This window comes from Elephantulus edwardii, unplaced genomic scaffold (genome assembly GCF_000299155.1).
Source record: "Elephantulus edwardii isolate Elephantulus edwardi_28Jun2011 unplaced genomic scaffold, EleEdw1.0 scaffold00155, whole genome shotgun sequence".
Classification (NCBI taxonomy): Eukaryota; Metazoa; Chordata; class Mammalia; order Macroscelidea; family Macroscelididae; genus Elephantulus; species Elephantulus edwardii.
The window spans coordinates 3,401,116-3,409,993 of record NW_006399905.1 but is presented as its reverse complement, the minus strand read 5'-3'; the positions used below and the strand labels follow the sequence as shown (position 1 = coordinate 3,409,993).

General features: G+C 38.7%; 1 protein-coding gene across 1 annotated transcript in view; it reads right to left on the bottom strand.

Annotated features, from left to right (window-relative positions):
- CHST9 (carbohydrate (N-acetylgalactosamine 4-0) sulfotransferase 9) overlaps positions 1-8,878 on the bottom strand; it is a 365,249-nt gene that overhangs the window by 5,778 nt on the left and 350,593 nt on the right. The gene's annotated exons all lie outside the window — the stretch shown is intronic.

The following is an 8,878-nucleotide window of genomic DNA, read 5'->3' as shown; positions in this document are numbered from 1 at the left end:
CTATCTATCTATCTATCTATCTATCTATCTATCTATCTATCTATCTATCTATCTATCCAGGAGTGGCATCCACTTCTTAAACAATATGTCTTTAGAAACTCTGAACTTTGACAAATGACAATAGTCTATCTGTCTCTCTCTCTCTCTCTCATCTCTATCTCTATCTAATCCGTGCAGTCAAATGTCTTTGAACAGTTAATAAAATAAAGGTAAATATACCTCTGGTATATTCTGCTTTATGCCAAGATCCATCTGACATCAGCAATGATACTTCTCATCTCGTGTTTTCTGACTCCACTTTGAATTTCTGGCAGTTTCTTGACTACCTAATGCTACAAATGCTTTTTAATTACTTTGGCAAAACTTTATTTGCATGTGATGCTGTTGTTGTTAGTTGCTGTCGAGCTGAGTACAACTCATAGTGATCCTATGAGCAGTAGATCTGATCCTATCCTGTTCTGTGCCAATCTCACAACCTCTGACATATTCAAAGAGAGTGGGTGGGTGAGTGAGTGAGTCGTGAAAAAAATTTAACAGCATTAGTACAGTGGTCAAATATGCTGCAAAGGATTTCCTCAAAGTATAAAAAAAAAGAAGAAAATGTCACTTTGACAACTGAGGTGCACAAAACTCAAGCCATGGCATTTTCAAATGCTTCCTAGGCTCATGGACGCTTGACAAGGACTAAGGAAGACTCAAGAAGAGCTGTGGCCTTTGAATTATGAAGAGTCAAATGCATGCGGTAGTTATGATACATTGTTCAATTCCATGTTCTGTTGGATCATCCTTCTTTGCAATGAGCTTGAATATGGGTCCCATCTAGTTGATTTTACAAGTCGTTATCTTCCAGCTTTCTTAACATAAACAAGGCAGTACTTCTGGTATTTCATCAATTTACTGAAACAACACACTGTCACCTCTTGGAGCCTTGTATTTCACTAATGCATCCAGTGCAGCTTTGACTACTTCTCCTGATCATATGCTAGCTCCTGAAAAGATTGAACATCACCTGTCAGGGGTTTGGTTTGTGTTTGCTTGTTTTTTTTTTTTTTTTTTTTTTTTGTATAGTGCATCTTCTCTTGATAATTCTTGTGTTGTTCAAAATATTGCCCACTGAATTCTTTAATATCAATACTTGAGGCTTAAACTTTCCCTTTAGCTCTTTCAGCCAGAGAAATGCTGAGTGTGGGTGTTCTTCTCTTTTGGCTTTGAAACTAAACTCCATGTCTTTACACATTTTGCTATATTTTACTTGGCCTTCTCAAGTAGCTCTTTGAAATAGTCTGTACTGCTTTTTCATGTCATTTCTTCCATTTGCTTTAGCTACTCTACATTCAAGAACAAGTTTCAGAGTCCTTTTGGACATCTATTTTAATCTTTCATGTCTTTCCCCCACCCCTGCTTTTTTTAAAAATGACACTTTGCTTTATTCATGTATTATGTCCTTTCTGTTATTCCACAACTGAACAGATTTTGGCTACTAGTATTCATTGTATTAAAGCTATTCTTGAGATGGTCTCTAAATTCAGATGAAATATACTCAAAGTGGACTTTGGGCCTTGTGAACTTGTTATTTTCATGTTCTTTAGTTTTAATTTTAATAAAATATGCTATGTTCTGCAGTTGGCCCCTGAACTTGTGCTGACTGATGATCTTGAGTTTCTTCACTGTCCTTTTATACAAATATAATCCATTTGATTCTTGTGCATTCTGTCTGGTGATGACCATGTGTAAAACTGCCTTTTACATTGTTAAAAAAAGGTATTTGCTCTAGTACGTCTTGCAAAATATTTCATAGTCTTTTCTATTATCAATGCTATATTTTCCAGCTCCTTTCTACTTTGTCACTTTTGCATCCCAGTGCATTGATACTTAAATGCACCTTGATTCCCTGGTTGATTAATTTCAGACTGCAGCAGTTGGGGAAAATCTTCAATTTCTTCATCTTCAGCATTAGTGGTAACAGTAAATTTGAGTACTGTATTAAATATTCTTCCTTGTAGGTACATAGATATTACCTTACCACTAACACCATGGTATTTTAAGATAGATCTTGAAGCACTTCTTTGACAGTGCATGGAAGGCCATTCTTCTTCAATTTGTTATTCCCAATGCAGTAGATCACATGATTTGCTGATTTGAAATGGTCAATACTTAACAATATCAGCTCATTCATACTTAGGATGTTGAACTTTATGTATTCAATTTCATTTTTCTCAACATTTGCTAAGCATTTATTAATAGCTTGTGTAGATTAATTTCTTAAACATTTGTATTGGTTTGCTTATGAAGTTTGTATATACTGTGTTTTACATTAGTCTTCTGTCATTTTTTTATAATGTTACAACTTTCCTAGATTTATACACTTTACAATTTGACTATGAGTAGATGTTGCAGTAAATTCTTTTCATTGTGAGTTATGCTACATCAGCCAAAGGTGTTCTGGAAGCTTTAATTCATCCATGTCTTCAAGGTAGCCTATTTTGAGGAAGTAGCTTTCCCCCTGTTGTGTTTAATTAGATTGCCTTCTTACCTAAGAGGCTCATCTTCTGGCATCAGACCAGACAATATTCTGCTGCTCTTCATAAGGTTTTTAGAAGTACATTGCCAGGACCTTCTTCCTCGTCTGTCTTCCATTAGGAATTCCACCTGCCCACCATTGGTGATCCTGCTCCCATTGGAAATGTGGGTTCCAAATGTAGCTTCCAGCATCAAAGAAACATAAAGGACACCACAGAACAACGAACTGACAAATCAGTGCTAGAGCATATAATTAATTGCTGCTCTCAAACATTTGTTCAATGAATGGAACAAAGTCTTGCCGGAGATTAGATATTTTCCAGGGTAGGGGTATAAGGTGGAGTGGAGAAGGTTGTCCTAACAAAAAGTACAGTCAAATAAGCAAGAGCGAGAATGAAGTAATACGATGTGGAGGTCAATCTCAGACCCGACTGTGTTTCTATCAGTTATGCTATAAGAGGTCTACTTCTTTTGTTATGCAAGAAGGTTATGGGGGTAAGCCCATGACTTCCCCAAGTTGTTTTTTAGGTGCCATTGAGTGTCCTGTTACTCATAGTGACACTATAAACAACAGATCTGAGCCTTGCCCAGTCCTGTGCCATTGTTATGCTATCTGTTATGCTATCTGAGTCCATGGTTACTGTTACTGTGTCAATTCATTTTGTGGAAAGTTCCTCTCTTTCCCGGACTCTCCACCTTTTCCAGCATGATATCATTTTTCTAAGGACTGGTTCCTCCTGTTAACATACCCGAAGAATGTGAAAGCTTTTTTAAATTCTTCTCAAGTAGGTGATATTTCATGTTCTTGAACCATTTGTCCTTTAAACTAGAAGACGAGAAACCATATCCTTGTATTTAATTGTAGCTTCCAGGACATGTCCTCAGGAAAAGCTTCTGCTTCTGAGAAGCACATGCATCCTGCTAAACCTTCTTCCCTCTCCTCATGCTGTCCTCTGCCTTCCCCACATCTTCTCCACCTTCTACACTGAAGGTTTTAGTGTCTAATGCGGACTTTACTCTTTTTCATTAGTCTCTCTGCCTCCGAAATCTTGCAGTTTCCTGACTATGTCACCTCTAACAGAAGGTTTCCGCATTTTACATAGACGAGAAGATTACCATTGTCAGAGACTACACCATCACCAACATCTCACTGATCAACCTCGTCTAAGCTCCGAGCTTGTTATTATGTCCAGTTTTGTAATTTTTTTAAACCTCATTTTCACTGTTCTTAGTTCTCATTTCATAAGTTCTTAGTCAGCCTGGCTGGTTCTTCACCCTTTAGAGCTCTCAGCTAAAAAGTCACCTCAACGAAGAGAGGTTTCTTCTGTCCACTCCACTTACATCCCTCTTTGAGACTTTGTCTGGAAGGCTTACTTCCTCTCTAAGACTAGTCATTATGTGAAATTAATTTTCTTGTGTGTTTGATTTTTATCTACTGCACCTCTATTGCATCAGAAAATAATGCAGAGGCCTAATCAGTCTTGTTCTCTGTTGACTCTCCAGTACCTAGAACCACACCAGGCATATGGAAGAGGTTGTTCTTGCTAGTTGTTGAGTTCAGTTGATTCTAACTTATGGCAACCCAACATACGGCAAAACAAAACAAAACAAAACACTGACTAGCTCCGTATCATCTCATAACCAGTGTGCTCGAATCCATCACATAATAGATATTTAGTAGGTAATTACTGAATGTGTAACTGCAATTATATTTTAATGAGATAGACTTCCAAGTAACTATTTTAGAACTCTACTGAAGACAAGTAGTATTAACAGACAAGTTAATAATTAACATTATTAATTAATATTCTACTTAATAGAAGAATGATTTCCCAATTCTTGTGTCGGTATTGAGAATCTAGATTCAAACATACATTTGGTAGAAGAGAAAAACAAAGACAGTAGACACATGTTGACCTGCTCTGGCTAAAATAAGTATGGAAGGTGCCAAGTCTCACCTGTGTGTTAAATCTGATTGATTTAGTCATTCAGTGTTGTCTCGGAAGGCTAAGAGAGCCTAACAGCAGAATGGATCCCCGGGCTTCAGTGTGGGCACACAGAACCAGAATCTCTGGGCCAGAAACACTCACTTTAAGTGAGCTGCCCCAAAACAGGATAAGTAATAGTGCCATGTAAGTAGGGACCAGTGAACTACCGCATGGTGTTGTTGTTGTTGTTGTGTACTGTAGAGTCAGTACTGACTCATAGTTGACCCTCTAGCAGTTTTTTAGAGAAAGTTATCCATGCAGGAGGAGACTTCCCATCTTTCATCCATGGAGCAGCAGGTGGATAAAACCATGTACCTTTGGGACGCCAGCACAACTCTGTGCCATGAAACCACCACAGCTCCCTGCCTAGCAATGTTGTTGTTGTTGTATACCATACAGCCGTAACTGACTCATAGCTGACCGTCTGGTGGGTTTTCAGAGACAGTTCGTCACACGAGAGGAGACTGCCTATCCTCGCGTGGAGCATCTGGTGGCCTTGAACAGCGTGCCTTTGTGATTACAGCATAGCTTCCTGCCACTAGGCCACCAGAGCTCCCTTTCAATAGAAAGTTGAAAAAAATAGAATGTTAAAAGAACATACCTTCAGAGTTCATCTTTAACCACTGAGAGGAGAATCACATCAAAGTGTTGTATGTGAATATTTGAATAAAAAGAAATATTTGTTTCACAGCAGGCTTGTTACATCAGCTCTCTCGCGGACCAGATAAAACACCTTCACATTTATCCACTTCCCTCCCCTGGAAGTCTGTATTCACCAAGCAACTATCTCATAGTTAGTTTGGCTGGGAGACAAAGAAATGTGTGAGGGAAAGAAAGGTGCATCACTGCTTAAAAGTCAGACTGAAGTCTCCCGCTGTTGCTTGTTGTTGGGTCGAGCACGGCTCACAGTGACCCTTGAACTAAAGGTCTAAAGCCTTTCCATAACTATGGTCATTTATCAAAGTTAGTAGAGTTTCCGGAGGCATGCTTTTTAGGAAGCAGATGGCACTCCTGCTTCCAATGAAGTCTCGTTTTAGTCTGTTTAGTGCTGGTTTCCTCAAATTTGCCAAATTGAGATACTGACAAAGGTTTCATTCATTTTTTAAAAATTGTGATCCTAACTAAAGTTAACAGAAAAGTTGGATTTTCATTCATTCATTGTTGCACATTTTCCTCCCTCGCACTCCCTTTCCTCTCCCTTAGTTCACTTTCTTCTTTCTTTTTTTGTATTCATTCATTGTTGCACGAATTCCTCCCTCCTCCCTTCCCTATTCTGCTCCCTACACCCCACCCCACCCCAGTCCACTTTGCAGTGCTCCTCTTATTCCAGATTTTTGTCATACATAGAATGGCTAATCATATGCTCCCTTTAAATGGGTCTTTTCTTTATCTGTTTCAATGCAGCCTTCATTATCGATCCATTCTTCTCCTATTCTCTCTCTAACCCCCCTGTTAGTCCTGCTTTATAACAATGGGGTCATCTCTTAAGTTGGACAACCACCAGACTTCTCCCCAGCAACACTCTAGTCTGTCACTCACCTTTTGAAAGTTATTAGGTTTATGGGTAATCCCTGATACAAAGTGCCAGTTCCACCTCCTTCCAACCCCCACAAGAACTTTCTGTGACTGGAAAGTCAGCACCACTCAGTGCTCATAGCAGCAGTGCTCACCATCATAAGAATGTGGAAACAGCCCAAATGTCCAACCACAATTGAATGGATTGAGCAATTATGGTACATTCACTCAATGGAATACTATGCAGCACACAAGAACAATAATTTTGTAAATCACTCCCTAACTTGGGAGAGACTGGAGAGCATTATGCTAAGTGAACTAACTCAGTCCTGTAAGGACAAATACTGTGAAAGACCATTATTGCAGAAATAGATAACTAGTAAAACGTGTATGAGGATCTAAGAGGGATAGGAAGGGAGTAGGGGGGTGTAATCATAGAGTTGCACAACTTGATGGATGGAGGGAAGGGCAGGTTAAGGAATGGGGGTGTGTGTGTGAAAAAAAACGGTATATGAACTTTAAAAGTAAATCAGTATTTTAAAAAGAATTAAGTTAAGAAAATAAAAATTTAAAAAAGTTAATGGCATTTAAAAAAATGAAGCTATGTTTTCAGAACTATTTTTCTTGGATCAAAACATAGACATTTGATATACAGTGGTCTTATAGTGGATACCAATATCATTGTGGTAATTCCCAATGATGATTACAAAAAGACCCATAATAATGATTTTTTTTTTAAAAAAGCTTGTCACATTTCTGTTTTTCTTTGGAGTCCTTCACTCTGATTACCCCTGAAGCAAACATGTAAAAAGTCATGCTTCTGCCTCAGCTGCTTTACCCTTATTATTCCCCCCGCCCCCAATTTCTGAAAGAGTTCAATTACTTTCACTCACCACATCACATGATTTGAGAGTGGCTTGAACAAGTAGAAAGTAAATTGGTTATTTTACATATCATAATGTCTCTTTTATCTTTTTAAAATGTATTACCTCTTAATTGGATATTCTTTAGGATCTTTTTAATTAGTCTCCAGGCAACTTATTACTAGATTAGTATTCCCAAAACATAGAATTTTTCATCACTTAAAATTTTGGACTGGCTCCATTCAATATAAATCTCAGCATTGGGCCTCTTTTAACTTCATGCTCTGCTCCTCTCCTGGAATGTATCCAACCCTCTACTTACTTCCATCCTTGGCTCATGGCACTTCCTATTCATGATCTCTCCCTTTCTGGGCATTTCCCAAATCTTCTAGGCCAATATAAAATTTTACTTTCTCCAAGAAAACTATTCAGATCTCCACTGGATGATAAGGAAGATCTGGTGGCCTGATGGTAAGAACCTGCACTGCATCCCAAAGGCACATCGTTCAAATTCATTGGCTGCTTGGCAGAGAAGGATGTGCAATCTCTTCCTGCGTGATTTACTGTCACTGGAGGGTCAGCTATTTGTTGATTCCCACTCGACAGTACATGACAATAATTTCTCCCCAGTTTACGTTGCTTATGCTATTTGATTTTGGACTGGAGAAACTGGGGAAATGCTGTTAAAGAGTTCTTTAAATTGCTAAAGAGCTATCACTGCCTAATCCAAGCCAATGGTATTTCAATTACTTCTTGTGCCTCTGAAAGTTGAACAATGAATAAGGAAAACCAAAGAAACATCTCAATGACTTTGAATTACGGTGTTGGTGAATAGTATTGAATACACCATGGACAACCAAAAAAGGGTAAACAAAAGTGTTTTTGAGGAAATACTGAGGCAAGGGTGGTAAAACTGTCTAACACACTTTGAGAATGATTTCAGGAGGGCCTAGTCTTAGAAAAAGGTATCATATTGTGAAAGATAGAAGGTGAATGAAAGAGACAGACCTTCAATGAGATGAACTGACAGTGTCTACAGCAGTGAGTTCAAGCATGGTGAACAGCAAGAGGATGGCTCAGGATTGGTTTCAATCTGTTGTTCACAGTGACCTGTGAGTCATAGTCAACTGTTCTTTGTTTGTTGTTTGCCACTGGGACAGAACCGACCCATAGCTGACCCTCCAGTGGGTTTTCAGAGGCAGTTAATTCCCCAGGAAGAGACTGTCCATCCTTCTCCTTTGAACTGTGTGCCTTTGCAATTACAGCACAGCTTCTTACCACTGGGCCACCAGAACTAGGTAGCACCTAGCCATACACATTGTAAGCGATGGTAGCGAACTACAGTCTTCCATAAACATGTTCAAAGGGTGAACAGCACAGCAAAATCAGGAGAAATATATGTAACTAAAGATGGGGGGAAAATCAAAGAAGATGAATGAAAACGATTTCAGAATATTCATGAACTCTGCAGTAAATCTGAAAGTCTAGCTCTTTTTTTCTTCTTTTTTTAATTAATTTTAATGAACATTTACAGGGATTTTGGATTTCCATTCATTCATTGCTAGCTCTTTCTTTTTGAGGCCTTAATTCTACCTTCTCCATGAAGACTCTGATCCCCAGCATACAAATTAGTTGCTCTTCTTCTCTGCCTCTGTGTGCTTTCTTTCTAACTTTTAATTTTTTAAACTGTGATTTGAGTCAAAGTTTACAAACCATATTGGTTTTTGCCAATCATTCACACACATTTTGTTCTAGGACATAAATAACAATACACACAATGTTTGACCATCCATTCATTCTACATGGTCTCTCCCTTCACCCACCTCAGAACTCTTGAGAGCCTACGACACATTAAATACTGTGCCAAATGCTAGGAGCTAACATGCTAAGAAAGAAATGTTGTTGTTGTTATGTGCCGTCAAGTCGTTTGCGACTCATAGCGACCCTATGCACAACAGCCCTAAACCCTGCTCTATCCTGCGCCAACCGCAC